The following is a 19,576-nucleotide window of genomic DNA, read 5'->3' as shown; positions in this document are numbered from 1 at the left end:
TAGATGGAGCCAAGATGATTCCAGACAGAAGGGCTGTAAATTGAAAAGAATTCCAATTGCCTTGTACAAAGGGTCTTGATGTAAAGGAATATGCAGCTTTTGTCTGTAGACAGGTACATGTGGGTATACATGGCCAGATAACGTCCCTCTTCTAGGAGGGAACTAGAGCATAAATCCTCCATACAACCGCCTCCTCAGAGAAGGCTGTATACAGGTACATGCAGGTATACCTGGTCACATAACATCCTTCTTCTAGGAGGGACCTACAGATCATAGATCCCACATACAGCACCTTCCTCAGAGGAGGCTGCATACAGGTATACACGGTCAGATAACATCCCTCTAGGAGGGACTCACAGATCATAGATCCTACATACAGCACCTTCCTCAAAGGAGGCCGCATACAGGTATACACGGTCAGATAACATCGCTCTAGGAGGGACCCACAGATCAAAATTCAATATGGTAGCCTTTCCTATCATATAACACTGGTACAGACCTCTCTCATTATGGAAATAAATCAGAAAAGACGTAGTCACAAGTTCTTGTTCCCATCCCCAAGGCCTCCGAGACATCTGGTCCTTCTTGTGCAGGATTCTTTCCTTTACCTTCCGTACTAGAATTCCTACGGAATGGGGAACAAAAGTAGAAGTTCCTTCTCTTCTTATTAGACTGGGGCAGATAATGGACCTGATCATAAGAAAAAAAGAACTTTCATGAGAATGTCCAATACAGATCCAACTCTCTTTATATTGGAGTGAACATCTGCCCCCTTACAACAAAGGACCAGTCTCCAAACCGTGGGGATCGGGCAGCCAAGTATACTGCTCAGCTATAGTAATGTAGACATTTATTTTATTCATTAATTATTATTATTATTATTATTATTATTATCTGAACAAGGTCTTTGTGCGTCTGAAGGAGCCAAGACCTCGGACTCCATCCAGTTCAGCCTGTAGATTATCATTCAGATGTAAAATCTTAAGCAGTCATTGTCTCTGAGAAAAAAGTTGCAATCTACAAATGAATTCCCTGCCACCTGAAAGTGGAATCTTGCAGGATCTGTACGCCTCCAGAAGTTCTGTTACCAGAATCCTGCTACATCCAAGGATGGAAGTTGTGCCAGACTGACCGGCCGACTAACAGACTAGTGCAGAGTGCCTGGAATCAGACACACAGGTGCACTGAATATGCAACCAGCAATCCTAAGGCGGTGTTCACACATAGCAGCTTCATAGCTTTACTGCATCCTTCAGTACACAGAAGCTCCATAGGGTCACTGCATCATCTGATATCAGTATTACAGAGTGTAACTAGACAGCAGGTGTACACAGTATTACAGAGTAATTAGACTGCAGGTATACACAGTACACATCCAGTATCTCTAAGCATGTAGCTTCATAGGTCACTGCATTATCTGATAACAGTACTAATCAGATAGTACACAGATGTACATGTCTACAATCCTAAGGCCATGTTCACACACAGTAGCTTTACTGCATTCTTAAATAGCAGCACTGGAGCAGCGCAAAAAAACTCCATAGAATCACTGCATCATCTGATGGCTGTATTATGGAAAGTAATCAGATAGCAGGTGTATCCAGTACACATCCAGCAGCTCTAAGCATCTGCTCACACACATAGCTCCATACGGTCACTATATAATCTGATAGTAGTATTAGGGAAAGTAATCAGATAGATTTATCCAGTACACAACTAGCAACTCTAAGGCTGTGTTCACACACAGCAGCTTCACAGGGCACTGCATCATCTGATAGCAGTATAGTGAAAGAAATCAGACAGCAGGTGTTACACAGTACACTACAATTCTAAGGCAATGTTCACACATAGTGGCTTCATAACTTCACTGCATTCTTAAATAGCAGCACACAGAAGGTCCACATGATAACCATCATCTGATAGCAGTATTAGCGAAGGTAATTAACCAGCAGGTGTACATAGTACACAACTAAATTCTAAGGCAGTGTTCACACACAGTAGCTTCACTGCATTCTTAAATGTTAGCACACAGAAGGTCCACATGATCACTGTATCATCTGATAGCAGTATAGTGAAAGTAAATAGACAGCAGGTGTATGGTGTATAGTATACAACTAACAATTCTAAGGCCGTGTTCACACACAGTAGCTTCACTGCATTCTTAAATGGCAGCACTGGAGTAGCACACAGACGCTCCATAGGGTGACTGCGTCATCTGTTAGCAGTATTAGTGAAAGTTATTACACAGGAGGTGTATCTACCACTACACAATAACTCTAAGGCTGTGTTCATACACAGTTTTAGGGTATAAACCCACACACCGTATAAGCAGCGTATTTACTGCTGCGATACGCAGCAAATACGCAGCAAACACGCAGCAAAAACGCAGCAGATTATATCTAAATAACTGAACACAGCATCAAATCTGTACCAACAAATCTGCTGCGTATTTGCTGCGTATTTGTTGCGTATCTGCTGTGTATACGGTGTGTGGGTTTGTACCCTTATAGCTTCATTGTATCATCTGATAGAAATACTGGAAAGTAATCAGACCGCAGGTATACACATTACACAACTACAATTCTAAGGGTCTATTCACACGTCAGTATATTTTTCCAATCCGCAAATTTCAGTCAGTATACAATCCGCAAATTCAGTCCGTATTGCATCCGTATTGCATCCGTATTGCATCCGTATTGCATCCGTATTGCTTCAGTAAAATACAGACCCCATAGAGTTGTATTGGATGTGTCAGTTACTGTCCGTACTAGGGTCTGTCCTTTTTTTTTTGCGGAACGGATTGCAGCCCAGTACACAACACGGATGTGTGTATAGGTCCATTGAAATACATTGGTCCTATATTATTGCGGATCCGCAATTAAGGACATGAACAGGACGTATGAATAGAGCCTAAGGCTGTGTTCACACACACAATTTCACTGCATCATGTGGTAGCAGTACTATAGAAAGTAATTAGGCAGCAGGTGTTCACAATGCACAAATAGCAGCTCTAGGGTTGTGTGCACACACAAACACACAGTTTTATAGCCTCACCACATCATCCGATGGCAGTACTATGGAAAGTAATGAGGCAACAGGTGTACACAATAGCATCTCTAGGGCTGTGTTCACATACAGCTTCACTGCATCATCTGGTAGCAGTACTATAGAAAGTAATTAGGCTGCAGGTGTGCACACTGCACAACTAGCAGCTCTAGGGTTGTGTGCACACACACAGTTTTATAGCTTCACTGCATCATCTGATGGCAGTACTATAGAAAGTAATGAGGCAATAGGTGTGCACAATTAGCAGCTCTAGGGCTGTGTTCACACAAACACACACAGTTTCATAGCTTCATTGTAGCAGTACTGGAGAAAATAATGAGACAGCAGGTGTACTAAATACCCAACTAGCAGCTTTAAAGCTGTGTTCATGTATACACACTATAGTTACATAGGTCACTCATATAGTGAAGCAGTCTAACAGGACTTGCACAACCAATGTTAAAAAAAGTGAAAGACATTGAAACAAAACATTTGAGGCGTAAAAGCCGAATACAACATATATATCAAATAATCCTCCTGACACACAGGCCCGGCTTCCAGCTCAAAAGAAAAAACAGCATATCTTACCTTGCTGAAGTATCAAGAAAATTAGCAGCCGCCCAGGTGAGGACACAGGTCTGGCAGCACCATGATACTTACTGCAGCAGCCGCCCAGGTGAGGACACAGGTCTGGCAGCACCATGATACTTACTGCAGCAGCTTCCTGGCTTTCCTCACACAGCGGCTCCATACAGCAGAGAAGCTGAGTGATAACTCTACTAAAAAGTAAATAATCTCCTCTCTGATGCAACAGAGCAGGAAAAACAACATTTTTATAAATTTCCCCTCTCCACACGACCATGTGGAAAGGAAGAATCTTTGGAAAGGAAAGCCAGACACAAACATAGGCCTGAGCCAGCTTCCCTCTCCTACCACCTGTCCCACAGGAGGACAGAAAAAAACACAAGGAGGAGGGGTCTGTATGGCCTTCTTATAGGGCTCCTAATCAATCTTTTATTAGTACCATCTGTCCTACCATTGCAGGAAGATAGGATCTTCCCCATTTGTGCTGCTGCTGAGGACGTATAGGGAAATGTGTTTATGTAATATATATGATGTAGACATGTGTTTATGTAATATAGGTTGCAGTACTCTAGAATATGATGTAGACATGTGTTTATGTAATATAGGGTGCAGTACTCTAGAATATGATGTAGACATGTGTTTATGTAATATAGGGTGCAGTACTCTAGAATATAATGTAGACATGTGTTTATGTAATATAGGTTGCAGTACTCTAGAGCAGTGCTTCTCAAACTTTTTCTACTGGAGCCTCACCCAACAGACCAAGGCAATGCCTGGGCCTCACCAGACTGACCAAGAGGGTGCCTGGGCCTCACTATCTGTGGTGGTAGTCTATTTAAAAGCTGAAAATAATGCTAGGGCTACCTTTCACGTGTCTCACAAGCTCTATATACTAATAAAGCAAGTACAAAATAAATTAATATTGTTGCTAAATGGAGATTTTTGCAAACAGCAAAAGGACTGTGCAGATCATAGTTACTTTGTGAAAACTGGCTCCCCAGCTGGGCCTCACCAACAACTAGGGGGCACCTCAGTGGTGAGGCCCGCCTCACAGTTTGAGAAGCACTGCTTTAGAATATGATGTAGATATGTGTTTATGTACCCTCCATCACCAGGTTATTTAGCGATATGAAATTGTGGTCTATGGGCTTTGGCACGTTCTTCCCTTTTTTTTTGTTTTGCGCTATTCTGCCCACTATGAAATTTCCCTCTGTAAAATTGGAAGCACAATTTATATAATAAGATTATTATGTTTTGCTATATTTATTTCAAACACAGAGACTCTACCGTCTCTACAAGACTTGAGGACGCTGTATTTACTCATAATGGACATTTTTGCCAAGCCATGACTTTTTTTATTTGCCTGTTTGTGTGGTAAGTGTCATAGGAAGCCTAAGGTTATGTTAACACATAGCAGAAATTTTCTTTCAATTGCCACAAATCTGAAATAAAACTGTCACAAAATCATCACGTTAGGAGGGTGAAGCCACAGTAAGAAAGCTTCAGTTATGACTTATCTCCCCCAGAACAAAGTGATCACACCCGACCCCTATCTCTATCTACATCATCTGGTAGCGAGAGCCACATACACCTCATGGCAATGGATAGGGGCAACACACAGATATAAGGTGTATGGGGACATTTACAGTAAATTCTCCTACAATCCACCACCAATCAGACCTGAAAAGTGACGAATTATCATATTCTGCAGATGACTTGACCATTGTGTTTATTTGAAACTTAAACTTCAAGAGAATCTGAAAACGTTGATTCTATCGGGATATGTTCACACTGATCAATTTAGTGTAAAGCTGAGAAGGTAAAAGTCATAGAAGTATGGAAAGTACAGGATCGGGAAAAAAAAATATTCGAAACATCTTTTTAAGAAGTATGAGCGCCACGTGCAGAAATATACACACTTACGCTACTTGGCGTGATATCAATGAGGTTATTAATAGTTGTTGGAGGAATGTTCTGCCACGCTGAATGCACTTGGTTACACAAATCATCAATATCTGCTGCTGGCAGCTCTCTTTGTAATTGCTACCAATGATGTTCCAGATGTGCTCAATGGGAGAAAAGTTTGGAGATGCCGCAGGCTTTAGTGGCACATGTAGGCCATGCAGGCAGCACATAATGGCACAAGCAACATACAGCCTGGCGTCGAATTGCAACATGGTTTCTAAGACACTAAGGAGAAATGGCCGTATGACTGGTTTTATGTCCGAATCAATACAACAACAAGATGGTAGTGTCCCTGGAATGAAGACTACAGGATAACAAGTACTATACATTATGCACACTATAATCCCAGGAGTAGGGTCTGTCATATTGCTTTGTGATGGCCTCTTTGTGGTTACCCATGTGGCCACCAGACCAATCTCCGCCTATTGTTATGTCCAAGACAAAGGTGTGGCTTATCGCTGGAAGGATAACCCTTTATTGCAGTCTTCCTGTGCACCATGATAGCTTTTAAAGCGACTTTGTACCCACAATCTGACCCCCCCAAACCCCTTGTACCTTCAGCTAGCTGCTTTTAATCCAAGATCTGTCCTGGGGTCCGTTCGGCAGGTGATGCAGTTATTATCCTAAAAACAACTTTTAATCCTACAGCGCTGTGTCTAACGGCCGGGGCTTACATTTGTATATGCATTAGGCTGGCACACCCTCTCTGTCCCTCCTCCCCACCCTCCTCATCATTAGGAAGGCTCCAGGCAGATTGCTTCCATAATGAACATGGGCTGGATCGTTAATACACCTGTGCAAAGCTCAAACAGCAGTAAATGTTCCTGGATCATTCCTAATGATGAGGAGGGTGGGGAGGAAGGACGGAGAGGTGGTGCCAGCCTAATGCATATACAAATGTAAGCCCCGGCCGTTAGACACAGCGCTGCCGGATTAAAAGTTGTTTTTATGACAATAACTGCATCCCCTGCTGAACGGACCCCAGGACAGATCTTGGATTAAAAGCAGCTATCCAAAGGTACAAGTGGTTTGGGGGGGGGGGGGGGGCAGATTGTGGGTACAGAGTAGCTTTAAGAGCATTGAGTTCAATGCAACACTTGTAGCTGGACATCTCAGTATTGGCTTACAGCCCAATGTTGTACAAGCGCCTTCTGTCCTGGTGGTTCCTTTACAAAAAAAGATATGTGACTTTACCTCAACTAGTTACCTCGACCTTATCCATCCTTTTTGGTAGCAGTTCCAATACCAACATTTTTTTCACCAATTATTATTATTACCATGACTGGTAAATGAGTTATTGGCGATGTGATTGGTAAACGCTGCTTGTAGTAACACGATACACAAAACATTGCTGCCCGCACCACCAAAATACAATAGGGCTTCTTGCCCGTGAGGAGGAGTTCCTGATAGACATGTTTGTTTCTTAGGGTGCGTTTACACAGAAAGATTTATCTGACAGATTTTGGAAGCCAAAGCCAGGAATGGATTTAAAAAGAGGATGGATCCCAGTCTTTCCCTGTTTATAGTCTGCTCCTGGCTTTGGCTTCAAAGATCTGTCAGATAAATCTGTCTGTGTAAACACCATTAGTAATGATTTTTCTAACTACCCGTCTTTAGTCTCCTGGCCAAATTAGGTTCTGTTCACACTGTCGTAGGTTCTGTGAATCGTCCTGGTAGATCTGGTAGAAATTACAGCATGCTGTGCCATTATTCCTTTTAAAACGGAAGTGGACTGACTCCATTATTAGTCATTGGGGTCGTTTGCACTACTGTCATTGTATCCTTTATCGTGACAGCAAAACTGTAAACCAACGCCAATCTGCTAGATGGACGATTGCTTACTGGGTCTATTACACAGCCCGATAATTGTTTAACAAGGGCTTTATGGACATTGTTAGCGTGGACAGGTGATGTAAATTGTTAGCCGTCGGCGGCAAATGATCCTAGGTCTGTGCCTAAAGTAACGATCAGCTGCTGATTGTTTCAATGGCTGATCCTACACGGAGCGATTCTGCCGATTATGGCTCCGGGTAATAGGGCCCTTAGGGCTGCATCCAACTTCTTCAGCCAATGGTAATCAAATGCTGCACGCTTGAGTTCGACGCTCTCTAAAATGCATTATAGACACAGATATCCCCTGCAGTTCACTCACCAACACTTTTAGTAATTCAGAGTATGAAGTTGTGGAAACTACAGAAAAATAAATTGCTATAAATTGTCGACCAGCAGAGGGTGGCCAAGGATTACATGTACCAGCTGCTGGAAGTAGGTGTGCCGAGCACAGTATTATACCCGGATTGTTTACAGTGTTTGCTGTCATTGCAAAGGACATAAGTCTTTCCCTTAGGGTAAATTCACATGTACCGTTTTCTTTGCAGATATTTCTGCAACTGGAAAATCAATTTGTACATTTCTGCCACAAGTCTGCCAGGTGTGAATATACTACTATACTCAGCGCATGGTCAGGGATTACCACAACTACCTTAGGTGACCGGAGCCTAAATGCTGTCATGTAGCATTGAGTCATGGTGTGGCACTGCTGTTATTCTTGGAAATTGATCCCATGGGTGAGAAGAACAAAGCTTTTCCTTTGGGAGCTGTCTGTTCTCTCATTAACAAAATGCTACCGGTGAATAAATCTTACATAATAGTAAAATAAGAGGATTTTTGCATCTGTATTATGCCCACTAGTTCTGGCCCAACCACAGGTCTACAGTCCTGCCCTGTAGATCACTCTAATGCTGACCGTTTGGCGAGTAAACCCATGGGGGGGCAGGACTTGGGGCCGTAACACAGACACAAAAATACACTCGTATATTGAGTGCTTGTGAAACGGGCCTTAAAGGGAATCTATCACCAGATCTACAGCTCCCAAGTGCACGGCTATGCTATGCCCATCCAGACTGCCCCTCATCAGTAACATTGCTGTTATGGACCCCAATATAGCATGTGTGGCATCATGGAGTCCATAACAGTGACCCCATTGCTGAGGACTTTCATGAATATTGATAGCTTCAGTAGTGATGAGTGAACCCAAGCGTGCAGCATTTGATTACCGGTGGCTGAAGAAGTTGGATGCAGCCGTAAGGCTGGGATTCCGTAGTGGGCACGTCCCCTTGACAAGTCAATTCTTTCGGCGGAATGTGGAATCAGCCGGCCCATAGAATGGTGTCTATGGAACCTGCGGAAAGGCGCGCGGCCGTGAACGCATACAGCCGACGGAATTCTGCAGAATTTATCAGCGAGAATTCCTCAGTGTGAACCCCCCCTTACATAGCATACCAGCTAACCTGATAGAGGCACATGATGTAGTGGAATGCTGCAGGCATATGTCAAAAAGGTCCCCTATTTTACGTAAAGCCTTATTCCCATTGTCCGTGCCTGGTCTGTATATATGAACAATGTGCTACAGGACTATAGACGGGCATTACAATGAATGATGATGCTGGGAGTTCCGAAGTCCAGTCCATATACAGTGAGTCCAAGAAGTATTTGATCCCTTGCTGATTTTCTTTGTTTGCCCACTAATAAAGACACTATCCTTCAGCACTTTTAATGGTAGATATATTCTAACATGGAGAGACAGAATATCAAGAAAAAAAATCCAGAATATAATTTTAAAGAATATATTTTAATTAATTTGTATTTCAATGAGGAAAATAAGTATTTGATCCCTCTTGCCAAACACACTTAATACTTAGTGGCAAAGCCTTTGTTTGCAAGCACAGCGGTGAGACGTTTGTTGTAGTTAACCACAAGTTTAGCATACACACCAGGGGGAATTTTGGCCCACTCTTCTTTGCAGATTCTCTCTAAATCATGAAGGTTGGTGGGCTGTCGCTTGGCAACTCTGACCTTCAGCTCCCTCCATAGATTTTCGATCGGATTGAGGTCTGGCGACTGGCTGGGCCACTCCATGACCTTAATGTGATTTTTCTTGAGCCAATCCTTTGTTGCCTTTGCTGTTTGTTTAGGGTCGTTATCATGTTGGAAGACCCAACCACGGCCCATTTTCAGAACCCTGGCAGAGGGGAGGAGGTTGTCCCTCAGGATTGTGCGGTACATGGCTCCATCCATCTTCCCAGTGATGCGGTGAAGTAGCCCTGTACCCTTGGCAGAGAAACACCCCCAAAACATTATGCTTCCACCTCCATGCTTGACGGTGGGCACAGTGTTCTTGGGGTCATAGGCAGCATTTTTCTTCCTCCACACATGGCGGGTGGAGTTGAGGCCAAAAAGTTCAATTTTGGTCTCATCTGACCACAAAACCTTCTCCCAATAACTTGGTTCATCTTTCAAATGATCATTGGCATACTTGAGGCGCGCCTCCACATGTGCTCTCTTCAGCAGGGGTACCTTTCGGGCACTGCAGGATGTGAATCCATTGTTGCGCAAAGTGTTGCCAATTGTTTCCTTGCAAACTGTGGTCCCAGCTGCCTTCGGGTTATTTGCTAACTCCTGCCGAGTGGTTGCAGGACGATTTCTGACTGTTCTCAGCATCATTGCCACCCCACAAGACGAAATCTTCTTTGGAGCACCGGGCCGAGGTCTGTTGATTGTCATGTTATACTCTTTAAACTTTCTGATAATTGCACCAATAGTTGTTACTATCACATCCAACACCTTACTAATCTTTTTGTAGCCCATTCCAGCTTTGTGAAGGTCAACAATTCTGACTCTGAGGTCCTGTGACAGCTCTTTGGTTTTACCCATGTTGGAGACTTGAAATCTGTGTGATCTGTCTGATTCTGTGGACAGTTGTTTTTCACACAAGTGATTAGTGAGAACAGGTGGCTTCAGGTCAGGTAACAAGTTGATTGGGAATGTCTAACTGGTCTGTAAAAGCCAGAACTGCTAATGAATACTAAGGGATCAAATACTTATTTCACTCCATGAAATACAAATCAATTAATATATATTCCTTAGATTTATTTTCTGGATTTTCTTTTTAATATTCTGTCTCTCCATGTAAGAATACATCTACCATTAAAAGTATAGAATAATCATGTCTTTATTAGTGGGAAAACAAAGAAAATCAGCAAGGGATCAAATACTTCTTGGACTCACTGTATGTGGACCATGCATGGAACGTGAGACTGAAGCCTAAGTATACAATCCGGGGGGGAAAAAAACTTCCACTATGAATGACGTATGGTATATATTTCCTTAAAAAATGCCGCACCCAGATGTTAGCTGGGAGTAGGTACTGATATATAGGACACTATACCTACAATGCTTTTTGATTGTGGGGATTTCTGAGTCAGTATCAATTTTCCAAAATGAGTAACTATGTGTTTTCCTCGACATGAGATGACTGAGGTCAGTTACTGGCTGCAGTGGTCACATAGGTAAAAGTGCTTTCCCGCTATCCTATAAATAAAAGCTATTAGAGGCTACTTTTGGGTAGTGTACCTCTTGGTGAGAGATCATTGACTAGTAGACATACCTCTACAAGTTTCTTGAAAAGAAAAGTCCCATGAAACTAACAAATCTCAGGCAGGGAGGGGGGTGGGGGAACATAATAAAATATACTTACCAGTCCACATGCCCTCATAGCGCTTCATTAGCAATATCCAACAGCTGCTGCCCTCCTGTAGCTCCTCCAGCTGTAATTCCACAGAACCTGCTGATGGATCACCCGCTCAGCCAATCAACAACAGGGGTGGTACGCTGCTGCAGTCACTGACTGGCTATGTGGGCAATCCATCAGCCTTTGCATCAGACATTGCAGCCGGAGGAGCCAAGGGTGTGATGTACATTGAACCTGGACGAAAATTACCTCCAGCGGCTGTGGGGGAGATCAGAGAGCAGCGCTATGGGGACTGGTAAATACACTCACCGGCCACTTTATTAGGTACACCTGTCCAACTGCACGTTACCACTTAATTTCTAATCAGCCAATCACATGGCGGCAACTCAGTGCATTTAGGCATGTAGACATGGTCAAGACAATCTCCTGCAGTTCAAACCGAGCATCAGTATGGGGAAGAAAGGTGATTTGAGTGCCTTTGAACGTGGCATGGTTGTTGGTGCCAGAAGGGCTGGTCTGAGTATTTCAGAAACTGCTGATCTACTGGGATTTTCACGCACAACCATCTCTAGGGTTTACAGAGAATGGTCCGAAAAAGAAAAAACATCCAGTGAGCGGCAGTTCTGTGGGCGGAAATGCCTTGTTGATGCCAGAGGTCAGAGGAGAATGGGCAGACTGGTTCAAGCTGATAGAAAGGCAACAGTGACTCAAATAGCCAACCGTTACAACCAAGGTAGGCAGAAGAGCATCTCTGAACGCACAGTACGTCCAACTTTGAGGCAGATGGGCTACAGCAGCAGAAGACCACACCGGGTGCCACTCCTTTCAGCTAAGAACAGGAAACTGAGGCTACAATTTGCACAAGCTCATCGAAATTGGACAGTAGAAGATTGGAAAAACGTTGCCTGGTCTGATGAGTCTCGATTTCTGCTGCGACATTCGGATGGTAGGGTCAGAATTTGGCATCAACAACATGAAAGCATGGATCCATCCTGCCTTGTATCAACGGTTCAGGCTGGGGGGGGTGGTGTGATGGTGTGGGGAATATTTTCTTGGCACTCTTTGGGCCCCTTGGTACCAATTGAGCATCGTTGCAACACCACAGCCTACCTGAGTATTGTTGCTGACCATGTCCATCCCTTTATGACCACAATGTACCCAACATCTGATGGCTACTTTCAGCAGGATAATGCGCCATGTCATAAAGCTAGAATCATCTCAGACTGGTTTCTTGAACATGACAATGAGTTCACTGTACTCAAATGGCCTCCACAGTCACCAGATCTCAATCCAATAGAGAATCTTTGGGATGTGGTGGAACGGGAGATTCGCATCATGGATGTGCAGCCGACAAATCTGCGGCAACTGTGTGATGCCATCATGTCAATATGGACCAAAATCTCTGAGGAATGCTTCCAGCACCTTGTTGTATCTATGCCACGAAGAATTGAAGCAGTTCTGAAGGCAAAAGGGGGTCCAACCCGTTACTAGCATGGTGTACCTAATAAAGTGGCCGGTGAGTGTATACTCTCTTTATTATTTTCCTGCATCGCCCTGCCTTGTTCGTTTCAGAAGACGACTTCTATAAAGGGAATCTGTCAACTGCAATTCATCTTCCAAACGGCTGACATTCTTAGGTGATGATAGGTTAAGAAGAAATATGGTACCTTAAATATATATGTCTGTGCTTCCACAACATAAAAAATGCTTTATTTTCTGGTACAAAGAGCTAAAGTGGCTTTTCCAAGCTCCTGAGTAGCTGCACATTAGAATGTCTCCTTCCTCCCCCTCCCTGCCTGACACCTGGAAGCTGAGTACCCAGCAGGTGTGTGTATGGGGGGGGGGGGGGGGGGTAGGGTAGTTACAAACTAATGCACAGATAATACACACATGCACCATACACACAGACTCACATACATACTTCATGTACGCACAGATTTATTTCTGGTGTAGGAAAGCACCAGGTACGGCTTATATGCTGTCAGATCGGCAGCTCCAGGAGTTGCTCCCAGGCCACACTGTCCAGGCTGCAGCACCTCTCCCTCCCCTCCTCCTGTGTTCCGACTGCCAGCAGCAGCACATAGAGCAGATGGATACAACCTGAGAGGAGGAGGTGGAGAGAGTCTTGGGGAAAGCAGAGAGGCTCAGCTGATTCTGCACACTACATGATGCTCCCTGTCTCCATATAATAGGATGAAACCCCAGGTTACTATAAAGAGGCAGTGAGTGACCGAGTGGCAGGCATGTGCAGCAGTGCTGAGGCATTATATGTCATCCTGGAGCTGCTAAACAAGGAGGGCCAGCTCCTGCTAAGGGACCCACCAAGGGGTAGGGCCCACCAGGGGATTCCTGTGTTCCCCTATGGGCCAGTCCAATCCTGCATACACCAGTAGAGAGCACAAGTAGCTCCCACAGTTTTCTTTTCCTCCATCCAGAATCAGGCAGCACCTCCATTACAACCCCTGTCTCTCTCCAGGCACTAAACAGAGGGAGATTTGGTGCCACGGTGCCTATTATGTGTCTTGCTATTGACAACCAGCATCACCACCATGGTTTGCAGTAGTGGAACTATATAGTCTGTAGTGATTAATCCAGGTTCTGTTTGGGATCCAACGATGGTCAGGTTGGAGTATAGAGGCATCATGGTGTGCTCGCTTCCCCCTCATTCCCCACTTGCTGCCTATTTCTTATTACACTCATAGACAGTAAGTGGGAAACAGACCCCGCTCCAGACATGATATTGATACATCATGCCGTGCAGGGAAGCAGTCCACTACAGGTATTTACCGTCTGTGTCATACGTGCTTCTGGAGTGAGCACGGAGCGTGTGAATTCAGCCTTAGTGTGTGATCCTACGGGGCCTGGGCCACCTCGGAATCGAGTGGCAAGTTGCCTATGCCTTCTATTCGGCTATCTCCTCAGACAATGAATGCAGTGGCAATTTGCCCATGCGGTGTACTTGGCTATTTCCATAGACAATGAATAAAGTGACGCTGCGCATGCGTTGTATTAGGCCAGGGGTCCTCAACTGGCGGACCGCGGAAGCCAGCTGTCTGAACCCCTGCTGCAGCTCAGTATGCCTGTATACTGAGCTGCGCTCTGTACAGTAACTATGAGCGCTCATAACAAGACGGGGAAGAGAAGAGGAGATGCCCGGACCCAGGTGAGTATGTTTGTGTTTTTTTTTATGCTATATGGGAGGGGGAGCACAGGGGGGCTATATACTGCTGGGGAGCACAAAGCGGGGGTCTATATCCTATTGGGGGAACGCACAGGGGGGCTATATACTATTGCGGGAGTGCACAGGGGGGCTATATACTATTGGGGAGCACACAAGGGTCTATATACTGCTGGGGGAGCGCACAGGGGGGCTATAGACTACTGGGGAGTGCACAGGGGGCTATATACTACTGGTAAGTGAACAGGGGGCTATATACTGCTGGGGGAGCGCACAGGGGGGTTATATACTACTGGGGAAGCACACAGAGGGACTATATACTACTGGGGGAGTGCACAGAGGGGCCATATACTACTGGGGAGCACACAGGGGTCTATATACTACTGGGGGAGTGCACAGGGGTCTATATACTACTGGGGGAGCAACAGGGGGCTATATACTACTGGGGAGCGTACAGGGGGGCTATATGCTACTGAGGGAGCCCACAGGGAGGCTATATACTATTGGGGGAGCCCACAGGGAGGTTATATACTACTGGGGGAGCCCACAGGGGGGGCTATATACTGCTAGAGGAGCCTACAGGGGGGCTATATACTACTGGGGGAGCACACAGAGGGGCTATATACTACTAGGGGAGCGCACAGAAGGGCTATATACTACTGGGGAACCACACAGAGGAGCTATATACTACTAGGGGAGGGCACAGAGGGGCTATATACTACTGGGGAAGTGCACAGGGGGGCTATATACTACTGGGGAACGCACAGGGGGGCTATATACTACTAGGGAACCACACAGAGGGGCTATATACTACTAGGGGAGCGCACAGAGGGGCTATATACTACTGGGGGAGCAACAGGGGGGCTATATACTACTGGGGCAGTCACCCCCTTTGTACCTAATTTCAAAGGGCTGGTGAGAGAGAAAAAAACGCCAGTTTTCCCCACTAATAAGCAGCAATTCTGTATGTAAATAGTTCAACAACGTGAAAAGTAACAAAACCCGTTTCCTACTGATGGTCAGCTGGGACCTTCACCTGACCATAGACCCCGGTAAGTGGACCCTCACTAAAAGTTGTTGAGTACCCCTGTATCTCCATAGACAATGAATGGAGTGGCACCCAGCCAACTGGATGCTCTTTTCCAAAGTGAGAGTCAGTTCTTGAGAATGATGGGGGGTCCCAACAGTCCCCCCCCCCCCCCCCACACACACACACACCCTCCCCATTGTATAGGGAACTCAAAATCTGCATCCACCAGGTGTGAACACATGCACTTCCTATTGTGTGCGGTTTTGCCTAATGTCACCAGAGGGAGGTTACACATTATTACACCTGCTTGTTTACACGTGGCAGATAGGCTGCAGATTTACTGCGGCTTTTCAGTCACTATGTGCAGCGTGTGAACACACTCTAATGCAGCAGTGTGTATATAGTATTGTATATGGTGATGCTGAGGTGACAGCCGGGCGGCCATACACCGGGGCCCCTACGTGACCCAGCAGTAGCCGGAGCTGCAGCAGAGGATGTGGAGGAGGAGGAGGCGGCGCCGGGAGGAGGAGGAGGGGACGCCGCTCGGAGGGTGGCTTGGTTGGTAGGAGGAGGATCCCGGGATAAACAAGCCTGACTATCCTGCTGGATGAGGGAATATGGCGGCTGTGGATGTGCGCTCCCCCCGGGAAGCCTGGCCGGCAGTGCCCGCTGAGCAGTGATCGGTAAGCCTGCTGCATTGTGCGGCGGAGGCGGCGGCCGTATGTCCCGGGCGGGGGGTGAGGGGCACGGCAGCGGCGGAGGCTCCTGCCCGGGCACATGGAGGGGCGGCGGCTGTGCAGAGTTGTGTGTTGTTGTCACTGGTAGTGTTGTTGTGTGGGGTGAGTGACTGTATGTATGTATGTATGTATGTATGTGTGTGTGTGTGTGTGTGTGTGTGTATGTATGTATGTATGTATGTATGTATGTATGTGTGTGTGAGTAGGTGTATGTGTGCGGGGCTGCACCGATCCTGCTGCGACCGAGTGCGATTCTGCAACTTTCTCTCCATAGATGTCAGTGCACATGTAGTGGGATTGATTCCTATAGACTCTCATGTTGTGTGACTGTCACCAGATGTTATAAAGTAGCCATGAAGTGCAGGAGCCCCCCCTTCCCTAGAGGGCCAATATGGCTGTTGCCAGATGGGGTTACATGGTATAAAGTAGTAGTAGTCACATATAAGATCTGGTGGACCAGGCAGTTTATATTGTCATAGCCTCAGTGTGGTTTTCCAGCTGTTGCAGAACTACAACTCCCAGCGTGCACTGGCCACATTTGTCAGATGGAGCCTGGGTTACACAGTGACTTGTTACAGGATCTGTAAGATGACCCCAATACATGGCTGTAAGGTCTTGTTCACACAGCACATATTCTGCGTGGGAAACCTGTGCAGACTTCCATGCTGCTATATATGCCCATGCGAGGATCTGTGCAGAAAAGTAACATGGCTTGGATGAAAGGCAATGGAGAATGGTATTGCCGCTGCAGATCAGTACAGATTTCAGCAGTGTGAACGTGCCCTAAACAATCTACTGTGGTTTTGAATTTGTATAATATCTATGTATTTCCATTGGAAATTTCCCATTGATTGTATTTTTTCACTGGGAGCTTTATGATGGGACAGGCCATGCTGACTGTGGGTCTGAGAGCACCGCAGCGCACGGCCGTCATCTAAGCACGTTTTATCCTATGACATCACTCTACCTTTTATATTGAGCGTGACTCAAGAAAAGTTGCAGAACTTGTATCCGGTTAGCTCCGATGTGTTGGGATCCTGTCACTTCAGGAGGTGCGGACCTTATGTGCACTTTATATCCAGAGGTTGGGCTGCTGCTTCTTACCCAGTATAATGATAGGGTGATCGGCTAGTACCGGGACAAGGATTGACCTGATAGGTCAGGGGTGTCAAACTTGTGGCCCTCCAGTTGTTGCAAAACTACAGTTCCCATCAGGCCTCTAAGCTTTGGCTGTCCAGGCATGATGGGAATTGTAGTTCTGCGACAGCTGCAGGGCTGGGAGTTTGACACCTGTGTGATAGGTCACTGGGTTAGGTTACATTGCATTTTTTAACAAAAATGTTTCCCTTTAATTATGTCTGCATAATATGCTCCATATCCATAGTTGGAGAATACAGGAATGCCTTGTAGATCGGGGAGGGGGATGTATGACCCACTTCTTATAAGCAATGCTGTTGTGTTACTTTCCGAGTGTTGCCAGCGACCTCTCTGCGGCATGCTGTATGTGTGTGTTAAATAAACCAGGCCTGCTATGCTGTCAGCATCCATAGTGACAGTATACAGCCTGAGCCTGACCGCTCGCTGTGTATAAACCTGGCTTGGCTTATGTAGTATTGGTTATGATCTGTGAATTACATAGCGCTATCATGTTCCACAGCCCTGTACAGGAATGCACTCATGGCCTCATTTTCTTGATCGTGCCAGGAACAGTTGTCATAGGGAATAAGATTGTAATCTCGGCATATTTTTACAGTGTTGAGCACATGTAGACTCCATACAGGTATGTTGTGAGTGATGGCAATATTATATGTATACATGTTCTAGTAGTCCATCATTTTAGCCAGCAGATCTGGGACTTCTTGTTTATCTATGCTTGCTGCATGCTTTAGTCGGTGACAGTTCTCGGACGCCCAGTCCCCTGGTACTTGTGGTTGATCGCTGTTTGTGACTAGAATATTTTGGTAGCAAAGGTTTTACTGTCAGTGTATAGTGATGGGGGCACGGTTATTAAAGGGGTTATCTGGTTACTGAAATAAAATGCGGCAAATACTAAAAATAAAAGGACAAAAACCTAACAAACAATCATTCTTGTCTAATTTCCTGGTGATCCAGCACATACACTCTGGCAGTGGCCTTAGTAGTCGGTCACCGACCCACGGGCATCATGACTCCCACCAGATGTGATGCCGATAAAAGTGCATGTGACCATTTGATTGGCCGCAGCGGTCATGTGTTGGCCATTTGTAAACAGGAAACTCAATAACCTCTATGACTTCCTCAGTTTAAAGGGGTTATCTCATGATGAACACTCTTCACCTATACACATCATAGATCTGTGGTCGGCCCACAAAAGAACAGTGTTTCCTCTTTTGCATGCATACTGGGTGGGGGGTTCCAGTGTTCAACTACGGATTGTATTGGGTTGTGTCTTAAAGTGGTTGTCCAGTGAAAATCTTTCTTTCAAATCAACTGGTTTCAGAAAGTTCTATAGATTTGTAATTTACTTCTATTTAAAAAAATGTCTGGTACTTATCAGCTGCTGTATGTCCTACAGGAAGTGGTATTTTCTTTTTATTCTGACACCTCTGTTGGAGACAGGGACTGTCCAGAGCAGTAGCAAATCCCCATAGAAAACCTCTCCTGCTCTGGACAATTCCTGTCTTGAACAGAGGTGTCAGCAGAGTGTCAGAATGAAAAGAAAACAACATTTCCTGCAGGACATACAGCAGCTTATAAGTACTGGGAGATTTTTAAATAGAAGTAACAAATCTGTATGACTTTCTGACACCGGTTGATTTGAAAGAAAAATATTTTCGCTGGATAACCCCTGTAATGGCCAGAGACATCCAGGTTTCGCACCTTTAGGTGACATGTCCGTACCTGGTGAGTCTTCAGGATTGTGAGATACATCACTACTCATTCTAATTATTCTCCTCCATTACTTAGTAACTATGTGATCTGAAAGGGATTTGAGCTCAACTGCGCAATTAACCCAAAAATGAAGAAACCAAAGTTTTCTCCTATTCCCTCCAGACGGGAAGGACTTTGTAACTTCTGATGTTAGTATATCTGTGCTCAGAATGAGAAACTTCAGATGTGAGAGACGTTATCTCAAGTATCCCTGCCTCCCCTGTAAGTGGATGTTCACACTCAGCAGGTTCAGTCCTGAAATTTTTTTTAGGTTTTGAGGAGTATTTTGCTGTAGGGTATGTTTATATGTAGCATCTATGCTGTGATCGATTGTACTGAAAGAATATATTCGTATGAAAAACTCTGCTCCTGTGCAGTTTAAGTGGTTAGCCAGGATTAAAAAAAGCACAGCTTCTTTCTTGCTAAAACAGCACCACCCCTGTTCTCTGGTTGTGTGTTGTATTACAATTCAGTAATTCAGTAAGTCATTCACTTTAGTGGAACTGAGCTGCAAAACCAAACACAAACTGAGCGAAGAAGAGGCGCTGTTTTCCTCAAGAAGCGACGTTACCTTTTTTCCACGTGGTTATCTGGTA

The 19,576-nt window shown here is 45.2% G+C and overlaps 1 protein-coding gene across 3 annotated transcripts in view; it reads left to right on the top strand.

The window, feature by feature from the left end:
* The first annotated feature begins 15,909 nt into the window (after positions 1-15,909).
* Positions 15,910-19,576, top strand: part of NCOA2 (nuclear receptor coactivator 2) — a 162,777-nt gene continuing 159,110 nt past the window's right edge. For all 3 annotated transcript variants that reach the window (XM_069957498.1, XM_069957502.1, XM_069957495.1), the window contains exon 1: positions 15,910-16,016. The gene's annotated coding sequence lies outside the window, so the exon portion shown is untranslated. The remainder of the gene's footprint in view (positions 16,017-19,576) is intronic.

Source organism: Dendropsophus ebraccatus, chromosome 2 (genome assembly GCF_027789765.1).
Source record: "Dendropsophus ebraccatus isolate aDenEbr1 chromosome 2, aDenEbr1.pat, whole genome shotgun sequence".
Lineage (NCBI taxonomy): Eukaryota > Metazoa > Chordata > Amphibia > Anura > Hylidae > Dendropsophus > Dendropsophus ebraccatus.
The sequence above is the reverse complement of the archived record's forward strand: the minus strand, read 5'-3'. Positions and strand labels throughout refer to the sequence as shown.